Genomic DNA, 24102 nt, shown 5'->3' with positions numbered 1-24102 from the left:
GGGGGGGGGAGAGGGAGCTGAGATGTGGGGACGTGTGTGTGTGTGTCTGTGTGTGCTGGGGACCAGCTTCATCTTGGGCTCAAGTTTTGAAAGGAGGGTCCCAAAGCTTCCAGGCTTCCCGCAGCGTTTGGAAGGATGCACCCAGCAGGTGCACCCATGCTCTTCCTTAGTGGTTAGTCTGTACCAGCCCGACAGAGTGGTGTCCGCTTGCAGGTCCAGCACCTAGACTCTTCAAAGCAATTGCGAGACCGCCCTGGAGGAGACAGGTGTCGGGGGGGGGGGGCGGGCTGGGACCGTCCAGATGGCGTGGAAGGGGCCCACGACTGTGCCAGGTAGAGGCGGACACCTGAGTTTCCCGAGTGCAGGGCGGGCGCTAGGACCCGGGCGGCGCACCTGTTGGCTGGCGCTGCGCCCCGCCCGCTCGCCCGGCGCCCGGAGCACCCGGCTGCGGAACGCCAGGCCAGGGCGCACGCCGAGGACACGGACGCGCGTGGCTGCAGGTCGGAAAAGCGGGGTCGCGGCTCACCATGGCCGAGCTGCTGCGGAGCCTGCAGGATTCGCAGCTCGTGGCGCGCTTCCAGCGCCGCTGCGGGCTCTACCCGGCGCGGGAGGACAGTCCTGGGGAGAACGCCCCTCCGAGAGGACGACGAGGGTCTCCGAAGTCGCGCATCTCCCCGCCAACCCGCAGGTAACCGCGGGCAGGTGTCTTGCCGTGGGGAGGAGGGCGACGGACGCCCGCGTACCTGCCGGTCACGGCGACTCCGTGATGGGGACCGGCGGGCGCCATCCGCCGCCACCCGGCATCCACCTTAGGGAGGGTACTGGCGGGGTTGGGGAGGGGGACGACAGTCACACGACGCCACTCTCTACCGCTGCAGGTGGCAGCTACGTCCTTTCAGACAACACCCAGGGCCTTTGCATGTATCCGTTGAGAGACTTTCTACTTTAATTACTTGAATGAGTAAGTTCATGTTTCAGTAGATTCCGCCCAAAGTGTGAGAGTTACGTAACTGGAAAGTGGGGATGTCCTTGGCACTTCCCTGGGACACAGCCTGAGAACTCCCCCAGAGTCCTTAGGTTGCGGCTGCATCCTCCTTTTGCTCCTGTCAGACTCCGGAGTCGCGCGCTTTGCTTCCCTGCACCCCGAGTCTTAGGCTCCTCAGAGGATGCACAGCCCCCCACCTCCAGCCACCCGTAAGGATGGGGGTCCAACACGGTCTCCCTCCCGATATCTCCTAGTCTTGGGGGGCTTTCCAGCCTGGTCGGTCTTTCACGACTGGCCCTGGTGGCCTTTCCGTAGATGCTTTGCATCCTGAGCCAGGTTACACAACTCCACTGCAGCGTTGTGCAGTGAGCGCACAGGGACTCACTCCTCCAGGCTGCAAGGACCAGGCAGGCGGCAGATGGCAGCTACGGAAGCTTGTCTCCCTTGGGCGCCCCCAGCAGCTGCCCTTTCCTTGGGCTAAGCAGAAAATGACAAACCAGGACAGAAGCAATTCTACTCCCCGCCCCACCCCCACTCCCACCCCCCAATGTTTTGTTCTTCTGTTAACTGGAAGGTGACACGTTCTCGCGTGTAGGTAACTAGTCAAGAACCTGGCTCTTGTGTAGGGATAGACTACGAGAGGCACTGAGTTACGGAATTCCTTTGGAAAGATGGCAGTGGGCTGGTTGTGTGTTCTCAGCTAGAGAAATTCTTTACAGTATTTTCACTTCCTTCACTGTGTTGTAAGGCATGCGAATAGTTTTTAGATTGATTCAAGACCCTTGTCTTTACTAGCACCTTGTCCCCAAAGGCGACAGAGTCAGTGTGTAAGACTAATGCCCCACCCCCGCCCCTACCCCCCGCGGGAGGCATTTCCTGAGCAGGCACCCTGCTTACAGTCAGGACCAGTACCAGCTGCTCTCTACCTGTCTTCTCCCCTTTGTACCTGCTCTTCCTAATTCCGGAAGGCGAGGACCAATTTTTTCCCCCCATGGGTGTGTCTTAAACTTTTTAACAATCCCAGTGATAAAATGATTGCACATTCTGGGGAAGGTTCCCCTTCCCCTTTAAAAACAAGCTGAGCATAACCCCTTGCTTCTCAGAGTGCACAGGTGGTCAGGGGAATCAAGGAGGGGAGATCTGGTTTCCCACCCTAGACTTGGATTACTATAGCCCTGAAGTAAGTAAAAGAAAACAGAAAAATTCAGGATAATAAATCCCTGCAGTGGCTGTAACAGGAAAAAAATTAACTCGAGATCCTTTGATAAGAGAAGGGGTTGTGAGTGCTTTAAAAGGTTTGTTTTGAGAGAGTGGGAAGGTTAGCCCTTAACAAATACAATGGGAAGTTTCCCCAGAGGTAAGTGCATCCCTGCCCCCAGATAACCCACAGGGATTTAAGGGGGCAATTGTGAAAACTCATCCCCACACCCGCTTCCTTTCTCTTCTGGTTTTTTACAGACTAGGTGGTGGCTGAACAGCCGTTCTGCAATTTTTCTTTACAAGACAGTTTCACTATGTAGCCCAGGCTAGCCTTGAACTGGTAAAACTCCTGCCTCAGCCTCCCAAGGGCTGGTGTTGTACGTGTGCACCATCAAATCAGACACGGGTCCACTCTCAAGGGCTTGTCCTTGGCTGCCTCCAGGCTGCCTCTGGTTCTGTCCGTTCTCCCTGCTTCTTGAGGCATGTTCCTTACAGAGCATGCTGCATTGTGTAACTGCCTTTGTGTGGGGAATCTCAGGATCTTCACCCAGGGAAGTTCTGTGAATGTTGTGGCTATCTAAGCATAGATTGTAGAGGAAAATCAATAGCTTTTAAAATTTAAACAGAGACTACTAAAGATCAAATTAAAATATCAAATGATTTTTCCCCCACATAGCCTAGAAGACAGCCCTGGGACATTGACTTAGGATCCTTCAAACAGTTGAGAAGTTAATTCCTTCATTGGAGTTACTTGAGATCTCAAGGAATCTAATTCATCTTCTGCATTTTCTGTATTTATTGTAATCCTTAACACTAGACGAGTAAGGAAATGAATAAAGGCTTCCCATACAAATTCTCATAATACCACACCCTTTTAGGTTAGAGATTAACTAGGGTGTGGCTTGGCTTGCATAAAGCCATCATTGAAAAAAAATGGACTTGGCCTTAGACTTTGTCCAGTAGGTCTGAGTCCCTAGCATTGAATGGCCTGTTGAGAACTACCCAGATAGCTGCATAGTTTCAGGAAGCCAGATCTTTTGATTCCAGAGTCTAAACTTGAAGCTTCCAGCGCAGAAATGCCAGGGCTTTGTGTATGCCTTGCTGGGAAGGTGTGAGGTAGCAGACCTGGCCGGACAAGGTAGAAATGAGGTAGAGGTGCTACCAGCTGCTATTTACAAGGTAGCAAGTTTGCGGGGTTAAGCATCAGAGGGCTTTCTTGAATGGCCTTGGGAGGTAGTGTCCTGCACCTTGCCCGGATCCTAGGACTGGGTCGGGAGGCAGGGACGAGGACAGAACCGTGTTTATTTGTTCTGAGGTCAAGCCAACCTTCCATACAATGGTGCTTTGATGCCTGACGGCCTTGTTTGCCCAACACAGTTGTGTTTAGGCTTTGTATAGCCTTTCCTCATCATTATGCTGGACTAGGCTTAGACTTCCCAAACATCACTATGCTCAATAAATACTTTTTGACAACTGCTCACACATAATTCTAAAATTTGGTTGAGTAGGAATCAAAAAATAGGTTATGTTGAAAAATACTTTGCTCCAAGCTGGGCGATGGTGGCACACACCTCTAATCCCAGCACTCGGAAGGCAGAGACAGGTGGATCTCTGAGTTCGAGGCCACCCTGGTTTATAGAGAGAGTTCCAGGACAGCCAGGGCTGTTACACAGAGAAACCTTATCTCAAAAAACCAAAACCAACCAAATTAAACCCAAACAACAAAAACAAACAAAACCAAACCAAAATATCCTTTGTTTCAAGACATCAGAACGTTATTTAAGACACATATATGCTGATTTAAGAAATACAAAAGAAAAACAATGTAGGAGAGATTATTAATATATTGAAAACTGTTAAAAAAAAAAAAGGGTCAAAAGAGCAATATAGAAAAAGGACACCACCATCATCATGTCTGATGAGCGAGAGGCCCAGATAAATGAGAAGATCAAGAACTCCCGCTTCCTGTGTTTAAAAACCAACATTTCACCAACAAAGAGGAAACGTGTCCTGGAGTGAAGCTCAGACCCACATGACTGAGTTCCAGAAAGACCATCTTGGGTTCATTGTTGAACTAGGCAGTATATTGGCTATTTTTCTGTTGCTGTCATAAAACCCCATGACCAAGACAACATCTGGAAGAAAGAGTTCTTTGAGTGGATGGTTCCAGCGGGAGAAGACTGGACCATCCCAGGGCAATGCGGTAGCAAGCTGTAGACTCTGCGGGAGCAGTTAAGCTGAACACTCACTTCTTCATGCAGAGAGATGTAAGGCTTTAAACCTTCAAAGCCCTGCCCTCCATGACATATTTCTCCAGCAAGACCATTCCTTCTAAAGGCCCCACCCCCCAAGCACCAACTAGGGACTCGTTATTCAAATCCTAGAGTCTAGATAGCAGTTCTCATTTAAAACACTACGCTTTGTACTCCTGTTTTATTTTCAGTCCTGGTTGTTGTGTATATATTATGATATTTTGAATGAATGAATTTTGCAAAAAAAAATACAAAGCAATAAAGCTTCTGTTATAAAACACAGGAGGAAAGGGAAGATGTTTAGAAGTCTTTGCACTTCCGTTCTTCCTTCAAACTCCCTCTAAGCCAACTGTCAGACCACATAATGCCTTCACTGGATTATTGGTTTATTAACTTCCTGGGGATCAGGAGACTGGGAACTGGCTCTTGTGATGTTTTGTGGACTAGGTCTCTCTTGCTCCATCTGCACAAGAGCAGAGTGGAACAGAACTGTGCTTTGCTAAGTGGCTTTACATTATAGTCACTTAAAGGAATGGAACTTTAAAAGCAAGTCAAACAAGCAAAATAATGTCCAGAGTGGAGCCCAGCAGAGCCAAAAAGTGAGTGAGAAGCTCTGGGTTCTCTTTTCCTGGGACTCACACCCTTGGGATGGTCAGTATGAGGGTGGAAGTGAGCCAGGTAGTGGTCATGACAGCTGGGACATTTTAACTCCACATTTTGATTATCCTTTGTGGAGTGTTCAGGCTTGAAAGGGTAGATGCACTGTGATGATATTGTGTTCCCCAAAATATTGTGCACACTAATAAACTTATCTGGGGTTAGAGAACAGAACAGCCACTAGATAGACATAGAGGCCAGAAAACAGTGGCACTCACACCTTTAATCCTAGCATTCCAGAGGCAGAGATCCATCTGGATCTCTGTGAGTTCAAGGCCACAATGGAAACAGGCAGGCATGGTAACAAGAGCCTTTAATCCCAGAAAGTGATGGCAGAAAGCAGAAAGGTATATAAGGTGTGAAAACCAGGAACTAGGAACGGTTAAGCTTTTAGGCTTTTGAGCAGCAATTCAGCTGAGATCCATTTGGATGAGGACACAGAAGCTTCCAGTCTGAGGAAACAGGATCAGCTGAGGAACTGGCGAGGTGAGGTGGCTGTGGCTTGTTCTGCTTCTCTGATCTTCCAGCATTCACCCCAATACCTAGCTCCAGGTTTATTTTTATTAATAAGACCTTTTAAGATTCATGCTACAATACACCACTTTGAAAACACAGATGTGATGACCTCTTTTCTTCCTTTTCTAGTTACAGATGTTTTCATTATTCAGAGGAGAAATTTTGAGAAAGCATGAAGGACCAATTTACCCATGCCCTTGTACTGCCCAATAGCTACCCAAGCAGAGTTCAACATGGTATTTTAATGACTTCTTATTACGCTATCACATGGGTTACCTATAATTCTATTGGTCTATTGTTGGGCCTTTAGATTGTTGCCAGTTTTCACATGAAAAATAGTAGCATCTTTATCTAAGTGTATTTCCACATAGCATTTGTAACCTCCTAATTTAAATGTCCAGGCAGGGATGAAAGATATCGATACATGTCATGAATTTTTATAGGTTTAACCAAAGGATCCCAGAGGCAGGATGTAATAGAATGAACAAGCATGACCACACATTTCCCACTCTTGGCCAAGGTGACACATTAATGAGTTCTCTTCTCTTTGGAATAAACAGGCCACTGGTACTTGTGTCTGTCCTTGCTTCCCTTATTTATAACCATTTATTGATCAGCTCCTGTGTTTCTGGGACATTCATCTATCTCAGAGACACAAAGATAAATGAAATTTAGGTCCTTGCCCCAGGAGAGCTCAAGTAAAAAGGGCAACATGAAGAAAAACTAGGATAGAAGGATGAATGCAGGGGTCAGAGAGATGGCTCAGCCGTCAAGAGCACTGGATGCTCTTCTAGAGGACCTGAGTTCAATTCCCAGCACCCACGTGGCAGCTCACAACTGCCTGTCGCTTCAGTTCCAGGGAGTCAAAGCCCTCTTCTGGCTTCCATGGTCACTAGGCTTGTGTACTTGGTGCGCAGACATACGTGCAGGTGAAACGCCCATGCACATGAAACAATTTTTCTTTCAAAAAAGAATGAATACAGGAGGCAATAGTAGGTAGGACTTGGCTCCCTAGCAGAGACCTTGATATCTCATGTTAGGGCTTAAAGAAAAGAGATCAAATAGATAAAAATGAGGGAAACTCATTTACTTGAAGTTCCTCGTGTGCTAAAACTTGGCACGTGTCACTTTGGGTGAATGATAACAAGATTAGCATGAGATCGGTACCATCAGGAAAAGACTGTCCTACATAATAGGGGTAATTGAAACACCTAAAAATAGTTAAAATGATAATTCATAGGAATAGCTTATCTCAATTTAAAAAAAAAAACCATGAAAGCTCTACTCCCCATTTAGGGAGATAAAACACGCCTGTTCCTGTTTTATATTTTGAAGTTGGAACCCAGGGTATCAAGCCTACTAGGTAAGCACTCAACTGCTGAGCAACAGCCCCAGCTATTGTGGGGTGTGTGTGTGTGAGTGTGTGTGTGTGTGCGTGTGTGCTGGTGAATATGTATGTGAGGGTGGGGATGGAGCCCAGAGGTCAACCTTAGCTGTCATTCCTGAGTCATCAAACACCCTGTTTTTTAGACAGAGTCTCTCATGGCCTGGAATTCAACATATAGGCTAGGCTGACCGGCCAGTGAACCCCAGGACTATGTCTGTTGTCCTTGTACCCTTGCTGCGCCCATGGCTGGGGTTACAAACAGATACCACCATATCCAGTGTTTTCACACGGGTTCGAGGGATCAAACGCTCAGAACCTGCCCTTGCAAGGTGAGCATTTCAGCTGTTCAGCCTCCAACCCCCCCCCCCAATTTTTTAAATGTGGGATGCCCATAGGGGCTTGCAGAGAATATAGTATGGAGGGAAGAGAGGGGAAAGTAATGTTGCAGTGTAGAAACAGCAGACACTATTTTGGTCAGGTGACCAAGGTCAGCACCAACAGTGAAAGTCATATTGACAGTGTGGACTCTTGATGGATATCTAAATTATGTATCTAGATACATGACTGCCAGTCTGCAAATCCCACTAGTGTGCTTCAGAACTGTAGAGGTCATCAGAAAGCAGGGAAACTGAGAAACAGTCGTAGTCGAGAGGAGCCTAAGAAAACTGATGACTGGAGAGGACAAGCCCTGGATGGGACAGAATGCTACACCTTAGATGAAAACTAAGAGTTTGCATAAAGAATGGACTTCAATTAATTAGAATGCATCCATTTTGAAACAAACATGCCATACTAATTTAGAATGTCAGTACCTGTGTAGATTGGCAGCAGAATGTATGGAGATAATGTAGCCATTCTATCTTCCTATTTTTTTTTTTAAATTTAAAACTGTTCTAAAAATAAAACCTATTTAAGATTCAACACATGGGTGGCTAATTGAAAGGAGTTCAGATAGGGAATCCTTTATGAATATGTAGGCAGGATAAGAAAAAATTCAGCATGGGAAAAATGAAGCATCTTAAGACACCAGCTTCAGTGTGCAACTGTAGCGAGTAGCTGTTCCAGCTTTGACCTGGAAGTATTACCCCCACTGAGGCTTCGGTAACTGTCATGCCTACAAGGCGGGGGCGGAGACAGGAGCCCTGAAGACCCGAGATCCAGGTGTGCTGGCTTTCTTGGTTCCTGGATCCTGGACGCTGGAGGTAGATTGAACAGAGTTTTCCAGAGACCACCACTGGACTGTGCTACACCTTTCCCGGACCCTGTAACCTATCCCTTTTCTTCTAAGTTACCCCACAAAATAAACTTCCCTTTTAATTACATGCAGTTGCCTTAATACTACAACCAATATGCAAGAGGAGAGAACAGGGTTTCACTAACACCAGATCCAATGGCCCCTGAGCTGAATGAATGGCAGGTCCCTGATAGCAGCTGAGGCTGAGAGCAGAGACTGTAGCCTGGTTGACCATAAAAGTGTTAGATTTTTATCTCCAGCAAATGCATAACAGAAAGGGGGGGGGGAGACTTTGTAGAGAGAGGTAATCACACAGCAAGGCAAAGGGTGGGGAAATACATGTTGATTTCATATTCCATGTACCCCTTTTATCATACCCTACCAGTGCACCCCTGTGGCCAGATTCCATTCGAATATCCAGTGTCTTAGTTAGGGTTTGCTATTGCTATGAAGAGACACCATGACCATGGCAACTCTTATAAAGAAGACATTTAATTGAGGGTGGCTCGCTTACAGTTTCAGAGGTTCCATCCATTATGATCACGAAGGGGAGCATAGCAGTGGGCAGGCAGATGTGGTGCTGGAGGAGTAGCTGAGAGTCCTACATTTTGCAAACAAAAGGAAGTCAACTGACTCACTAGGCAATATCGTAAGGATATGAAACCTGAAAGCCCATCCCCACAGTGACACACTTTCTCCAACAAGGCCATACCCACTCCAGCAAAGCCATACCTCCTAATAGTGCCACTCCCTATGAGATTATGGGAATATGGGATTATGGGAACCAATTACATTCAAACTACCACATCCAGGAATATTGGGCACCTGGCTGATCCTGTACAGAAAGCTGAGTTTCTCGGGAAAGAAAATGGAGGGTAGATTTGAAAGTGCGAATAAAAATCTCCAGCATTGATATAGAAAAAGTTCAGTGTAGCCCTTCTGACTGGCAGGTTGGCTAAAGGCAGAGCTGTGGGCTGAAGTCTTAAAAGTAGCAGAATGTGGACTTCACCCTAAGGACTTGAAGATGGTGAATCAGTTTCATTCTGCAGGGCAAATTAGAATTAATAATAACGTCAAACAGTGATTTAAGAAGGGATTTTGGGGTGTCTCTGTGGGAAAGGGTATGTGATTTACAGTAATGCTCAAACAGGAATTAGGAGAGTTGGTGTAAAAGCCTTTTAGATGTGTTGTCAGAGTCAAACAGCAATAAGACTAGCCTGAAACCAGACCTTAATGTCTGTTTGGGGGTCTTTGTGGCATGTTGTCTTTCTCATGCAAATGGCTTCTTAAGATGTAAGCCATCATGTTGCAGATTATGGGGCCATCATTATTGCTACAAGCTGATTGGATAAGGATCAAGTCATTGAGCTTGTGGGCCGGACAGCATCTTATGAAATGGCCAGGCTTGGACTTCATCCATCTGGGATCTGCCTGTTGAATACTGACTAATAAAATCCATCAGATTGTTAATGGGGTATGGATTAAATCCCTCTGCTCACTTGAGGGAGCCAGAACACAAGGCCCACACACAAGGACTTAAAGAGAGCTTGCTGATGAACTTCGGGAAAGAGAGGAGATGCCATTCAATGGGAAGCTTAAGGCTGAAAAGGTAATAGGAAAGCAGAGGTGGAGAAGAGAGCACTGTGTGTATCAGTGGAAAGGCAGAGAAAGAAGTTCAGAGTGGAGATGGGAGCTGCTGGATGTGGGTGTTGAATATCTCCTAGGGACTTGTGGAAAGGGAGCTGCTCTAAGGGTCCCCCTGTGCAACCAGGATCTGTTGGTCCCTGCCACTTGTATAGATTTGTTTTTTAAAGATTATTTAATTTGTGTGTGTGTGTGTGTGTGTGTGTGTGTGTGTGTGTGTGTGTGTGTATTCTTCCCCTGCAGCCTGGGGTTCAGGGACCCCTGTGGAAGAGGTGGCAGAAAGAGTGTGAGAGACAAAGGACCCCAAGAAAACAAGGCCCTCTAAATTGACACAATCAAAGCTCCTGTGAGCACAGGGCCTGCACGGGGTGTGTACAGGTCCTCTGTGTATACATTATGACTTCGAGTATAGTGTTGTTATGAGGTTCCTGAGTGTGGGAAGGAGTGGGTCTCTGTTTCTTGTGCCTTCTCTTGGGCTCTTTTCCTTTTATTTGTTTGTCTTGTCTGTGTCTGATAGGTTATTTTTATTTTTATTTTGTTATTATCCCTGAGAAGCCTGTTTGTTTTCTCTTGAGAGACAGAAAGGGAGTGGATCTGGGAGGAAGGGAAGAAGGAGGAACTGGAAGGAGTAAAGGGAGGGGAAACAGTAATCAGAATATATTATATGAGAAAAAATATCTATTTACAATAAAGGGGGAAATAAGATTATATATATATATATGCTGGCTTATAATCGAGTGTCATGAAGTAATTGTGCATCTGGGCTCACTAAATGTTCAGAAAAGTGCAGTTGAAAAGCTATGTAGTAAGGAGGTGTTAGGAATAGATCTTAAATAGTCTGTAAAAATGTAGTAACATTTCATACCTATAAGGAATTTCATGGAAAAGTCTCTGTGAAGACAGACATGGTAATGCACTCCCTTAATCCCAGTGCTCAGGAGGCAGAGGCAGGCGGGTCTTTGTGAGTTCGAGGCCAGTGTGGTCTACAGAGGGAGTTCCAGGACAGCCAGGGATACACAGAGAAACCCTGTCTTGAAAAACAAAACAAAAAGTCAAAACAATCAAACAAACAAACAAACAAAAAACAGTCTGTGACTAAGTGGAATCCTATGGCAGATCCCTGTGAAAAATTATTCATTATAGCTACCACATAAGAGGACAACCTCCCAACTGTCTCCTTCCAGTTTAAACTTTGCTTTCAGGTCATCACATCATCAGGCATGGTTCTTACGGAAGTCTCTTTCCTCAACCATGTGCCTTTTGTAATCTAATGGTTTTGTAAAATAAAAGTCTTTAGTAGTATAAAAAGTAAAGATTTATTTATTTAAAATTTGTGCATACATCTGTGCACCTGAGTGTATGTGTATGTACCATGCACCCCTGGAGGTCAGAGGACTTTACTGGATCCCCTGGAACTGGAGTTACATGAGGTTGTGAGCTACCACATGGGTGCTGGGAACTGAACCCTAGTCTTCTGCAAGAGCAGCAAGTGCCCTTAACATGGAGCCAGCTCTCTAGCCCCCTGCTTTATAGTTTCTGTGTAATTGCTGTGTGTGTGTGTGTGTGTGTGTCTGTGTGTGTGTGTGTGTGTGTGTGTGTTATGTTCGGGTGCACATCTGAGCTTGAGTTCACATGTATACACACGTATGAGGAGGCCATGGGATAACCTCAAGAGTTATTCCCCAGGAGACCTCCACCTATTTTTGAGACAGGATCTCTCACTGGTCTCTAGCTAAACAAGTAGGCTAGACTGGCTGGCTTGCAAGCCTCAGGGATTCATGGTCCCTCTCCCACATGTGCCTTTTTAGTTTTTTTAAAGTATAGCTTCTATGAATCAAACTCAGCTCATCACCCATGATATCCCCAGCACTGGGATCATTGTCTCTCTTACTTTGGTTGGGCTGGGACTAGATGGATGTGGAGAAGACTAATGGGACACTATTAGACTTAAGTCCCTCTGCTCACCTTTGTACCCTCAGGCCTAATATGTACCTCCAATACAGCAAATTCAATACTTGTGTATTTTTCCCTCTGGTGATTCCAAGGATCGAAACTGGGGCATCCTGCATGCTAGGAAAAGCTCTATACTGAGCTGTATCCCACGTTCAGTACTACATCATGAATGGAAACATGATGGATATATGAGGCTCACCCTTCCCCTACTTAGCATCAACATAAACACCTGCCCTCTCCTTTCTCAGTGGAGGGTGGGACTTGTTTATGCCTGGACAGTCATCTGGTTGCATCTTTTAGCTTTACAGCGTTTCCAGGGATACTGGTTCCTGCCTTTTCATCCAGGAAACCAAGGAAGGGTTTTGATTAATGGATGACTTTTAATTGTTTTCATTTCTTCCGTTGGACAGCATGAAGGGGAGTGTACATATGTTGGAAAGAGGTTGGTGGTGAAACATCTGTCAGATCGATAGAATGAGACTCAGTGACTGTGTTTTAGGAAGTGCGTTAAGAGCAAGCCAAGTCTAATGCTGATTTCCTTCACTTAGAATTAAGGTGTCAAGATTTCTACATGTTCAAGAAGCAATTGCATTTTCTGTTGCCATAGTTTTTTGTTAATTATTAAATCTCCGGTGCCCTGATAAGAGCTGATTTTAAGCCAAGGCATTCTTGCATTTGATGTAGCACACAATTTTCTTTGGAGAAAACACTGACCGGGGTTTCCAGGCAACCCGTTAATAGTGTTCCTATCTGTATCAGAGATCTATGAAAATGCTGGCATTTGGAGCATCCACTGGTCTTCATTATTCTACTTGCCTGGTGAAATACATTCCACATGTTAGGAAAATAAAAGATTGGAAAAAAATTCCAGTCAAGACCGCAATTCACATTTCTGATGTCTTCTCTTGCTTCAGTATGGGATGGACTGATTGGTAAAGTGTGTTAGAGAGGAAAATCTGCCGGCTTGGGCTGGGCTGCGTGGGAAGAGCAGAGGTTGGCCGCCCAAGATCTTGGGGTGGAGATAGGGAGTCTGAGGAAAAAGAAATAGTGTCTCGCAGCCATTTTGAGTACTGCTTCCGCAGCCCACATCCTTGGGCTTAGCCCCAGCTTCCTTATGACTCCATTAGCGCTGGTTATGTGGTAATAGCGCTGTTACAAAGAAAAAAAAAACCTTGTCTACATTCTTTGGGTGTGTTTTGATTTCTCTAAATAGTGGAAAAAAATATTTCCGAAGAATTTTATGGGGATTGCTGGGGAGTCTGAGAAAGAGGGATGAAGGAAGAAAGAAGGTTCTGGGCAGTTGTTGGGAGCTGGAAGCCTGGAAGCTTAATTCTCAGGGAAAGGATTGGTCCTCCTTGAAAAAAATGTTGGTCTTTTGGTGATCATGAGCTAAGAAGACACCTATTTTTTAAAAATTAAATTTTGTTGTCGTTGTTTTTTAAGATAGACTTGCATAGCCTAGGATAGCCTCCAACTCAATAAGTCCACAGTGTCTTCAGATTCTGATCCTCCTGGTTCTGCCTCCAGAGTGCCCGGATTACAGACAAGCACTCCCACACTTGGGTGAGATGTTAGGAGGTTCTAGGGATTGAACTTGGGGCTTTACACATGCTAGTCCTATCTCTAGCCAGGAGACTGATTTTTATAATTTTCAGCCACTAAGATCATCCATGTTTATGTCAGATGTGGTGAAAGACACCAAAATATTTAAAGAAAGTCCAAGTGTTGTCACAATGGCATGCCCCAGAGGAGAAGAGCATGGACATTGTTCTAGACTACTGTTTTAAGATATAGGACATATAAGTAATGAGCAACTGTGTACATATGGAATTAACTCCATCTACCTGTATCATAAATGTTTGCCACATCCTTGACTATTCCTTAACTGTATTATTTCAATGATTGTATAATCATGTTTCACTTTATAATGGTTTCATAATGTGTTTTTGGATCATTTCCACGTGTATCTTTGGATCTCTGCTTCAGACTGAGTATCCACAGACTTATCTTACAGATCTGGGAACTTTCACTTCTTACCTACTGCCCAGTTGCCTTTTAGAAAATGTCAATCATTGCTCCCAGATGTCACTCAAGTCTGCTGGCTTCCTGTCAGCTCTTAGAAATGATCTTTTCTTGTTGGTGTTATTATTTAAATTATACTGTAACTTTCATGTAGCAACCACAAAGACTGGAGATGAACAACTTGATAAATCAGCTAGCTGTCTGGATCTCTCAGGTGAAGCTACAAAACATTCCAGAGTTTCAGAAGTCTCTCTGAGGCTCCCATTAGTCAGTGCCTTTCTCCTCACCTGGTGACTTTGGCTTATCAGTCTATCTTGATGATCCATTTCACCTTATCTTGAACTGTCAAGAAGGGAATTGCAGGGACATGTAGCAGTAATGTCTTCATTTTTCATGCTATTGCACGAATACATGACAATTTACCCATGTCACTGTGTGTAGTTACTTGGGTTACCATAACTAAAGGCTATCACCAACATTTTTATCTTTTGTTTGAGACAAGGTCTGTATAGCCCAGATTGGCCTCAGACTCTCTATGTAGCTTAAGGTAGCCTTGAATTTCCTGATCCTCCTGTGCCTACCTCCCATTGCTGGGATTATAGGCATGCACTGCCTTGCTCAGTTTATATGGTGCTGGGGCTTGAACCCAGGACCTTGTTCAGGCTAGGCAAATATTTAACAACTGAGCTACATTCCCAGCATGAATTTTTTTCATGTATAACTTAAAGCTCTAAGTAACTATAAAAATAGTACAACAACCTATTGACTTAATGTTAAAAATTCTCTTTAAAAAAATTTCACTTCACATTAGCATCATATCAAACTATGGGGCAGGCCAAGGAGATGGCTTAGCAGGTAAAGGCGCTTGCCAAGTTGGTGACCTGAGTTAAATCCCTGAGACCCACAGGGAGAAGGAGAGAACCAACTGCTGCTGATTATCATCAGGCTCCACATGCTCACTGAGGCAGGCGCACCCACCCACATACAGACACACAATAAATAAATAAATAAATAATAAATAAACAAATGTGGTTCTTAAAACATGGTGCAGTCACCCAAATAGGGAAGTAGTGTGTGACCTGTGGGCCTTCAGATCTTGCTGATGTCATTTTTTTTTTTTCTGGGCTCTAATCCAGGATCATAAATTATGCTGAGCTAACACGTCTCCCTGATCCAGTGTGGATCAATTCTCCATTCTCTCATTGTCTTCTCTGACTTTAATACTTTCCGAGTCCAAGCAAGTTCTTTTCCATAGAATCTCTCAGTGTGGGTTTGCCTGGTGCCTCCTCAGTATTGCATTTCTGCCTGTTCAACAGGAGCACACTGGTTGGGACCTGTGTCCTTGCTCACGGCATTGGATCAGGAGGCACATAATACTAATTTAGTCTATTGCCGGTAATGCCAAACACCTTCCTACAAGTGGCTGTAATAGCCTTCTGGGTTGCCTTTTTCCCCTTCTTTACAGTTATCACCTTGTAGATAGGTATGATGAGCATAAAAATATCTTTTCTCTCTGCACATTTCCACCAACTAATTTGGGAATCCATTAGTGAAATGTTATTTGTTTTAAAGGAAAGTAATGGGCAATTTGATAGCAAAATGAAAATATTCCATTACTTTATTTTCTTCTTTCTTTTATTTTTAGCAAAGTGGACTGAATGGCTTTAGCAGGCAATCATATCAATCTTTCTGATAATGTCATGGGAATGCCCTCTGCTCACCCTTTTCCACTGTGATTTTTGTGCAGTTTTTTTTTCTTACTAGCTTCTTATGATTTTACTTTTAAAAGATAAAATCTCACTATATAGTCCTTGTTGTGTATAACTTGCTATGTAGAACAGGATGAACTCACAGAGATCCTCTGCCTACTGACTGCTGGTATTAAAGGTATGTACCACCACACCAGACTTCAATATTTTGTTGTTGTTATCTCTGTGTATATGTGTGTATCAAATTTTTCCACTGTACATCACCTAGCAAAATCTTATCAATAATATATTTTTAATCTTTTCTTATAAGAAAAAATATTTGCAATTTGAGGGACAAGGCGGGGTATAAAGCATAGACAACTCCCTTCCGGTTATCTGTGGGTGTATCTATACCACTCCTGGTCCCCTGTACTCTCTCCTTCCGTGACTTCCAGGTCATTCCTGTCATTTGGATTTTATAAACCATCTGTGGTATGTCAGGAATCTTGAGTAGGGATTGAGGTATCTAAAATGGCCAGGCAAAACACACATTAGGCAATATATATTTAGAAGTGTTACACACAAATTGTAACTGTGAAACCAAAACCCGAGTTGGTTCTATGTCGTTGCAGAGAAAGGTGACACCCCAGAAGCCCTCCCTGTGTTCTTAAACTTGACCTTTGGAGGACTCTGAGGGTGACCTCAGAGCTGCATCATTCCCACGCTCATTATCACACATGTTCTCAGATAGAATGGAATCATGGTTGCTCTAAGGTGGAGTTGTATATTTCTGAGTAATCATCATACCTGGAAAGAGAAGAGAGTAAGACACAATGTCACTTCATCTTATCTCTATATCAGTACCCTGGACACCCCGGCAGTCATTTCTCAATAGCATCCAAAATTTCTGTTCCATAAGCAACTGTATAAAGTTTCCCAACATGACGAGTTATAAATAGTCTAGTCTTGGCCCACTGCCTGAGTACTACAGTGGGATGAGAATTGGTACTTCTCGCCCTCATTTTGAGTACTCCTGGTATAGACAAGCATGGATTACATGGCCTGAAATAAGTTGCAAGGCATTCTGTGAATACAGCAGTCTCTCCTAGATTTAGAAAAATATTTTGTAGTCAATGCCTTTCTTCTACTTCAACTGACCAAGCCTGGTTGACTCATCGGATTCATAACTAATAATGGGAAAACATTACTTTGGAAAAGAGAAACTTGCCTAGTGCTTTAAAAGTTAGTGTTGTGCTGGGCTCAGTGGTGAAATACTTGTCTGGCATGCACAAGGCCCTGGGTTCTAAACTAGGCATGTGGGAATACACACTCGAGTACACACACACACACACACACACACACACAACCTCACTAAACAACTACATACCGTCTCTAAAGAGATGCACTTAAAATATAACGACTATATTAATTACTTTTCTGTCGCTATGATAAAACACCATAACCAAAAGCAACTTATAGAAGGAGTTGCCTTTGGCTTATGATTCCAGAGAAATAAGTAGGTATCATCACAGGGAGGCATGGTAGCAAATGCAGGCAGAGCAGCAGAACAGGAAACTGAGAGTTCACCTCTTCACGAAGCAGAGAGAGTGGACTAGAAGTCGGGCAAGGCAGTGAGCTCTCAGAGCCCGCCTCCAGTGACGTACTTCCTGTATCAAGGCCAACTTCCTTAACCTCTCCCAGGAGTGTCACCGCCTGAGGAACAAGTGTTCAAATGCCTGGGCCTGTGGGGGACATTTCTCGTTTAAACCATCACAACACATCTAATGCGTTCAGTCAAAGTTTTCCTTTTAAAAATCATCCCCGTCTTGCAACCATTGTCCTGCATCTACCTCACATTTTCGGCAAGCACTCTCGGAGCTCTCAGGAAGCACCACAGGATTTGTAATACTTTCCTCCCGACTGCCTGGGGTCCAGCCACTCTGCTGTGAGTTTCCATAGGCGTGGCTGGTTGTGAGCCTCAGGCTGACTGCCCTTGAAGAACGTAGGCCATGCAGAAGCACACCTGCCCTTGACTTTGTTTTTGACTCTTCTTTTATAGCTGCAGGTTTTCTGTGTCTTTAAAAATTATTGTCTTTCTGTGTTTTACTTCCTTCAGCAACTTCAAATTAGTATTGTGAAGAGGTCAAATTCCATACTGCGTGTGTGTGTGTGTGTGTGTGTGTGTGTGTGTGTGTGTGTGTGTGTGTGTGTGTGTGTGAGAGAGAGTCTGGAATTTGAACTCCAAGGCCCTTTGCATCTTGGCAAACACTACCACTGTTGCCACTGGGCTGTTAGCCCCCTGCCTTCTTAAAAACAAAACAAAACAACAACAACAACAACAAAAAAAAAAAACCTCTTTATTTTGTATGTATGATGTTGGCCTACATGTCTAGTTTGTGTCTGTGAAGTCCAAGACAGCACCAGAGACCCTGGAACTGGAGTTACAGATGGTTATGAGACACCATTGATTGCTGGGAATCAAACCCAGGTCCTCTGGAAGAGCAGCCTGTATGCAGAGTTTTTCCCATCCAGTAGCTGCTTCCAATTACCGCACAGAGGCTTATATTAATTGAAAATGCTCGGCTGATAGCTCAGGCTTGTTACTAGCTAACTCTTACACTTAAATCAACCCATATTTCTATCTATACTTTGCCACATGGCTATTGGCTTGTTACCTTATTGTTTTACATGTACTGCTTTTTTGGCAACTGGCTGGCTGCTATCCTGACTTCGCCCTCCTTCTTCCCATCATTCTCAGTTTGCCTTTCTTGCCTACTTCCTGCCTGGCTATCTGTCTGTCAGCTTTTTATTAACCAATGAGAGTAATACATATTTAGAGTGTACAGAAGGATTATTTCACAGCAGCAGCCCATGTTCTTAACTGCTGAGTCATCTCTCCAGCCCCATGCTGACAGCCCCCACTTCTTAAAATTTCACTTTTAGACAGAGTCTCACCAATTTGCAGACTGGCCTGAACTCACTTCACTGCTAGGGATTGAACTCAGGGCTTTGTGCATGTTAGGCAGGCTCTCTGACACTGTCTTTTTTTTTTTTTTTTTTTTCTTCTCTCCCCTTTCATCTGTCTGGTCCTCTCTGCTCATCCCAGAGCATCGTCTGGCAGCACTGGAGCCCTGAAATCTAACACCCACAGTGCTCACCTGCAGTCACAAAACCTCTTAAAAGAGCCACCTGAGCTCTGGGCTCCCTTCTATTTTTGTACCCATGTGTGGTTCCTGCTCATAATGTTCACTGGTTTAGTGTGAACTAAAGTAAGATTTAAAAAAAAAAAACTAGGAGAATTTATCATCAGATATGATTTTTAGAGCTTGTTCTGCCCATGTGTAATTTCACTGAGAATGACTAATTTTAAATTAAAAATTATTAAAGCAATCATTGTTCTGATATGCATAATACATGAAAGTTGATGCTGCTTTATTTAAACTGAGCTCACAATGACTGGGGCTGAGACTAGGCCAGGGAAGCTGACTCACCCCAGTGGAGGCTTGCTCTGGTCCCAAGGTCAACAGTGTCCTGTCCCTAGTTGGGAGAGTCCCCTGTTCCTTTCGTCCTTAGATTCCTATTCTTGCACGTGTAGCTTTTATCACCAGGAAGTATTTATCAAATACCTACATAGGAAGATTTTTTTCTCCAATTATATTCTATAAAGGGATAATAATAAATATTAATTATAAATAGATAATAATAATCTATAATTACCCAATACCAAAGGGCCATGAAAGTAATTAAAATTCCAGGAATTTCTAGGCATATAACAAAAAGAGGAAATTAAAAATGAAGTTTATCAACATGGTATTAGCATAAAAACAGGCACGTGGACTGATGGACTAGAACACAGGGCCCAGAAACCAACTCAAACAGCTACAGCCACTTGTTTTTTAACAAAGGTATCAAAAACACACATTGGAGAAAATGGCCTCTTCGATAAATGGTACTTGGGAAAACTGGATGTTCCTATGGGGAAAACCACAACATCTCTTGCCCTGCCTAAGAGTCAAATTCAACATGGATCAAAGACCTTAATTTAAGACCCCAAATTTGGAACTATTGGAGGAAAGCATGGGCAAAACACTTCAAGATATTGGCAAGGACATTATGAAAAGGGCTCCAAGAACTCAGAAAATAATTCTAAATATTGACAAATGGGATTGTGTGAAATTTAAAGACACACCCCCAAATCATCCAATTATTAAGTAGGCAAATGAACTGAACAAACAGTTCTCAAAGTAGGAAATACAAAAAGCCAATAAATAGTTGAAAAAAATAGCTCAACACCCTAAGCCTTCAGGGAAATACAAATTAAAACAACACAGAAATTCCATCTTACCCCAGGCAGAATGACAGTCATCCAGAAAAGAAACACCAATAAACACTAGCAAGGATGTGAAGGAAAAAGGAACACTCTTTTACTGCTAGTGGGAGTGTAAACTGATTCAGCCATGGTGGAAATTAGTGTAGTGTTGTAGAATATTATTTTAAGATGTGCTACTTTTGTTTATGTTGCATTTATTTAACTCTGTGAAGCTGTGTTACTATGCCTGTTTAAAAGACCTGATGGTCTAATAAAGAACTGAGTGGCTAATATCGAGGCAGGAGAAAGAATAGGCGGGGCTGGCAGGTGAGAGAATAGATAGAAGAGAAATCTGAGAGGAGAGGAAGAAGTAGCCAGAGAAGGAAGAGGACTCCAGGGGCCAGCCACCCAGCTACACAGCAAACCACAGAGTTAGAGTAAGACTTACAAAAGTAAGAGAATGGGGAAAGATCAGAGGCAAAAGGTAGATGGGATAATTTAAAGGGGAAACTAGCAAGAAATAAGCCAAGCTAGGGCCAGACATTTACAATTAAGAATAAACCTCTGTGTGTGATTTATTTGGGAGCTGGGTGGCAGATCCCCAAAAGAACAAAAACAAACAACAGTGTGGAGACACCTAAAACCTAAAAATAGAACCTACCTTACAATTCAGAGGGAGCACTGGTGGACGTGTACTCCCAAATCATTGTACCACAGCATTCCAAAAAGATACTTTACATGGATACTGCAGGACCATTCACAATCAGCAAGATGTGGACCCAACTAAGAGGGTCATCAACAGAAGAATGGATAAAGAAAACATGAACACACACACACACACACAGACACACACACACACACACACACACACACACACACACACACAGGAGTTTTATTTGGCCATAAAAAAAAAAAAAAAAGAAATGATGTCATTTTTTTTTAGGAAAATGGAGGGGAGCTGGACATTGTCATGAAATGAAAAATAAACCAAACTCACAAAGACAAATGTGGCATACTTTCTACCACATGCAGATTCTAGATTTTAAATAATCGGTCTATAAATACAAATATATGACACAGAAGTAGAGTGAAGACTCAGGGGAAAAGGGAACAAGACGGAGCAATAGGAAGAAGGAAGTAATACGTTTATAACATGACCCAAATATCACACCTATGTAAATATGCATTTATGTATCATATTAAGGGGTCTGAAATAGTGAACTAGATGTTACCAGTGTTTCTCTTTGAGTATAGATTATAAAGCTCTTATTTCCTTCTCTAGATTTTTCTATGTTTCCTACATTTTTTGGTTCATGTTTTATTTTTATTTGCACATATGTTGTGAAAATGTGTATGTGGTATGTGTGTGTGTGTGTGTTGCAGTGCACATTTGAAGGTCAGAAGACACCCCTGAATGCTCCTCACCTTCCATCTTGTTTGAGATAGGTTTTTGTTGTTGTGGTGGTGGTTGGCTCCCCCTGCAAAAACCCAGTTTGCTGATCCATGAACTTGAGGGATTCACCTGTCTCCTCCTCCTGCCTCCACCTGGGAGAGTGGAGATTACAGATACGCACATTCTGGAGATCCTAACTCAAGGTCCTCAGGCTAGCATGATAAGCATTTGACCCTCTGAACTCTTTTTTTTTTTTTTAACATAAGCTCAATGTTTCTTATGTTTAGGAATATTTTAAGATATTTTCATTCTATTTAAACTCTCCTATGAATGTTTTTATGCTTTGGAGAAAGATTAGGCAGTTACTAAGATTACTAATTATCCTGGTTTTTTGTTTGTTGTTGTTGTTTGTTTTTGGTCAATTTGACACAAGGCGGAGGAACTTCAATTGAGAAAATGCCTCCGTCGGATTGCCTGGAGGGCATTTTCTTGGTTAATTATTGGTGTGGACAGGCCCAACCCACTGGGTATAGTGTCACCTCCAGAAAGGTGGTCCTGAGAGCTGGAGGAAAGCAGGCTGAGCATGCCATGGGGAGCAAGCCAGTAAGCAGCACTCCTCCATAGCCTCTGTTTTAGTTCCTTCAGCCAGGCTCCTGCCCTGCTTGATTAAATTCCAGCTTTGGTGTTCCCTGATGATGGAGGGTAGTCTATAAGCCAAACAAACCCTTTCCTCCCGAAGTTGCTGTTGGTTATGGTATTTTATCACAGCAATAGCAAGCAAGCAAACACACTAACATTGATCCACTGTGGCTTAAATGACAAATGTCCCCCATAGTCTCAGCCATTTGAGCCCTTGGTCCCCAGTTGGTGGCGCTATTTGAGGAGGTTTAGGAGCTGTGGCCTTGCTGGAGGAAGTGCATTACGGTGGGAGGGCTTTGAGATTCAAAGTCACTTCTGTTTCACTCTGTCATGCTTGTATTTGAAAATGTGAGCTCTCAGCTTCCTGTTCATCACCTGTGTCTGTCACTTGCTCGTGTCTGTCACTTGCTACTGCTGTGTCTCCACACCATGACAGACTCTAATCCCCCTGGAACCATAAACCAAAATCAACTTTTTATAAGTTGCCATGGTCATGATGTTTTTATCACAGCAGCAGAGAAGTAGCTAAATCAACATCTTTGCAACAAAGTCCTGAATATCCACTGCATCGGTCATGACCTTGAGGGAATAGTCATCAATCCCTGTGATATCCTCCTGTAACCATCTTTAATGAAAGAGAATGGAGCCCCGGATCTTCACACAAAGACCCAGGAAACATAATGGAATAGTGTGTTGCCCTGGCTCTTTCCAGCTGCCACAGGAAATGCTAACAGCTTAGAAAACATAATGTTCTTGTGTACTAATGGGACTTTCTTAATGCGTTGAGAGATTTTGGTGTCAGAAAGGATCTCTTAAAGCAAAAAAAAAAACAAAACCATATCTTAGAGAGCTAAAACAGCTTTAAAAGCAGATGTCCTTGTGCGCACCTTTAATCAGCAGAGCCAGAGGATCTCTGTATTCGAGCAGCCTGGCTACAGTGAGCTCAGGAAAGCGCAAGCTACACAGAGAAACCCTGTCTCGAAAAAACAAAAAAAAAAAAAGGCAGATGTTGATTATACTCCCCCTGGCCTCCGGTAAATTTTGGCCTGTATTTTTGTTGTTACTTCTTTCAAAGTTGCTTTGGGGTGTCTTTTTATAGTTGTAGGACCCAGTTTAGTGATGTGGTAGCCCGCAGCCACGTCTGTCCCATGCTTTGTATTTGATCTTTTGTCCCTCTTCCTCTGGTGACAGTGAAGAAACGTTGCCAGAGGACTCGGGTTGGGAGCATCGCATCACACTGTCATTGTCAAATGTTCTTCATTAGATGGCTGGAATTTTTTATTCAGCTTTCATTTTGAAATATTACCATTTAAAAAAATCTGAGTGCACATTTTCTCCTAAAAACTGAAAATACAGTTTTAGCCAATTCAATAATACGAGTATATTTTTCATTGTTTATAAAATAATTTTTAGGTAGTATTAATTCTAATGTAATTTTTGTTTGTTTGTTTGTTTGTTTTTTCGAGACAGGGTTTCTCTGTGTAGTTTTGGTGCCTTTCCTGGATCTCGCTCTGTAGACCAGGCTGGCCTTCAACTCACAGAGATCCCCCTGGCTCTGCCTCCCAAGTGCTGGGATTAAAGGGTGCGCCACGACTGCCCGGCCTAATGTAATTTTTTAATTGGAATTGTATTAACACTATGGGTTAGTTTAAGGACAGTTGACCTCCTTATGGTGTGGATTCATTTTATTCCCAAACATGGCAGGACTCTTTAGTACTCATTAGTAGAGTTTTAATATTTTCTATAAAGTCTTGCTTGATTTTTTCCCCCTCGATCCCTTATTTGTGTTACTATTGAAACGCTGTCTTTGAAATTGCATTTTGCTGTTTCCTGCTTGTGTGTAGCAATGCAACTGGACCGTGAGTCCTGACTTTGCAACCTCGTTTAACTGAATAAATTACCTCTTATTTCTATGAACTTGCTAGAACAACAATACATATGGCAACCTCACTTTTCTTCCTTCCAATTCTTACGCCTTTCAGACTCGGTTTTTCTCCTTCTCCTCTTCTCTTGTCTCATCTTTCTTCCCTTCCTGTTCCCTTCCTTCCCTCCTTTCTTTTTCTTCCTCATGTTCGTTTTTTTCCCATGTTATTTCACAGCTGACAAGCCCTGGAACCACACCGAATGGTAGCAATAGCAAACGTGACTGTCCTGTTCTTGACTTTAAGGAAGTAGGTTAGCATCTCACTACAAATATTTGTTCTTGATATATTTTGTATTTAG

The 24102-nt window shown here is 43.5% G+C and overlaps 1 protein-coding gene across 1 annotated transcript in view; it reads left to right on the top strand.

The window, feature by feature from the left end:
* Positions 1-359: 359 nt before the first annotated feature.
* The window catches only part of Sgpp2 (sphingosine-1-phosphate phosphatase 2), a 112681-nt gene continuing 88938 nt past the window's right edge, over positions 360-24102 (top strand). Inside the window, exon 1 of the mRNA XM_028889272.2 lies at positions 360-688. The gene's annotated coding sequence lies outside the window, so the exon portion shown is untranslated. The remainder of the gene's footprint in view (positions 689-24102) is intronic.

The sequence above is a fragment of the Peromyscus leucopus genome, chromosome 13 (genome assembly GCF_004664715.2).
Source record: "Peromyscus leucopus breed LL Stock chromosome 13, UCI_PerLeu_2.1, whole genome shotgun sequence".
NCBI classification, from domain to species: domain Eukaryota; kingdom Metazoa; phylum Chordata; class Mammalia; order Rodentia; family Cricetidae; genus Peromyscus; species Peromyscus leucopus.
The sequence above is the reverse complement of the archived record's forward strand: the minus strand, read 5'-3'. Positions and strand labels throughout refer to the sequence as shown.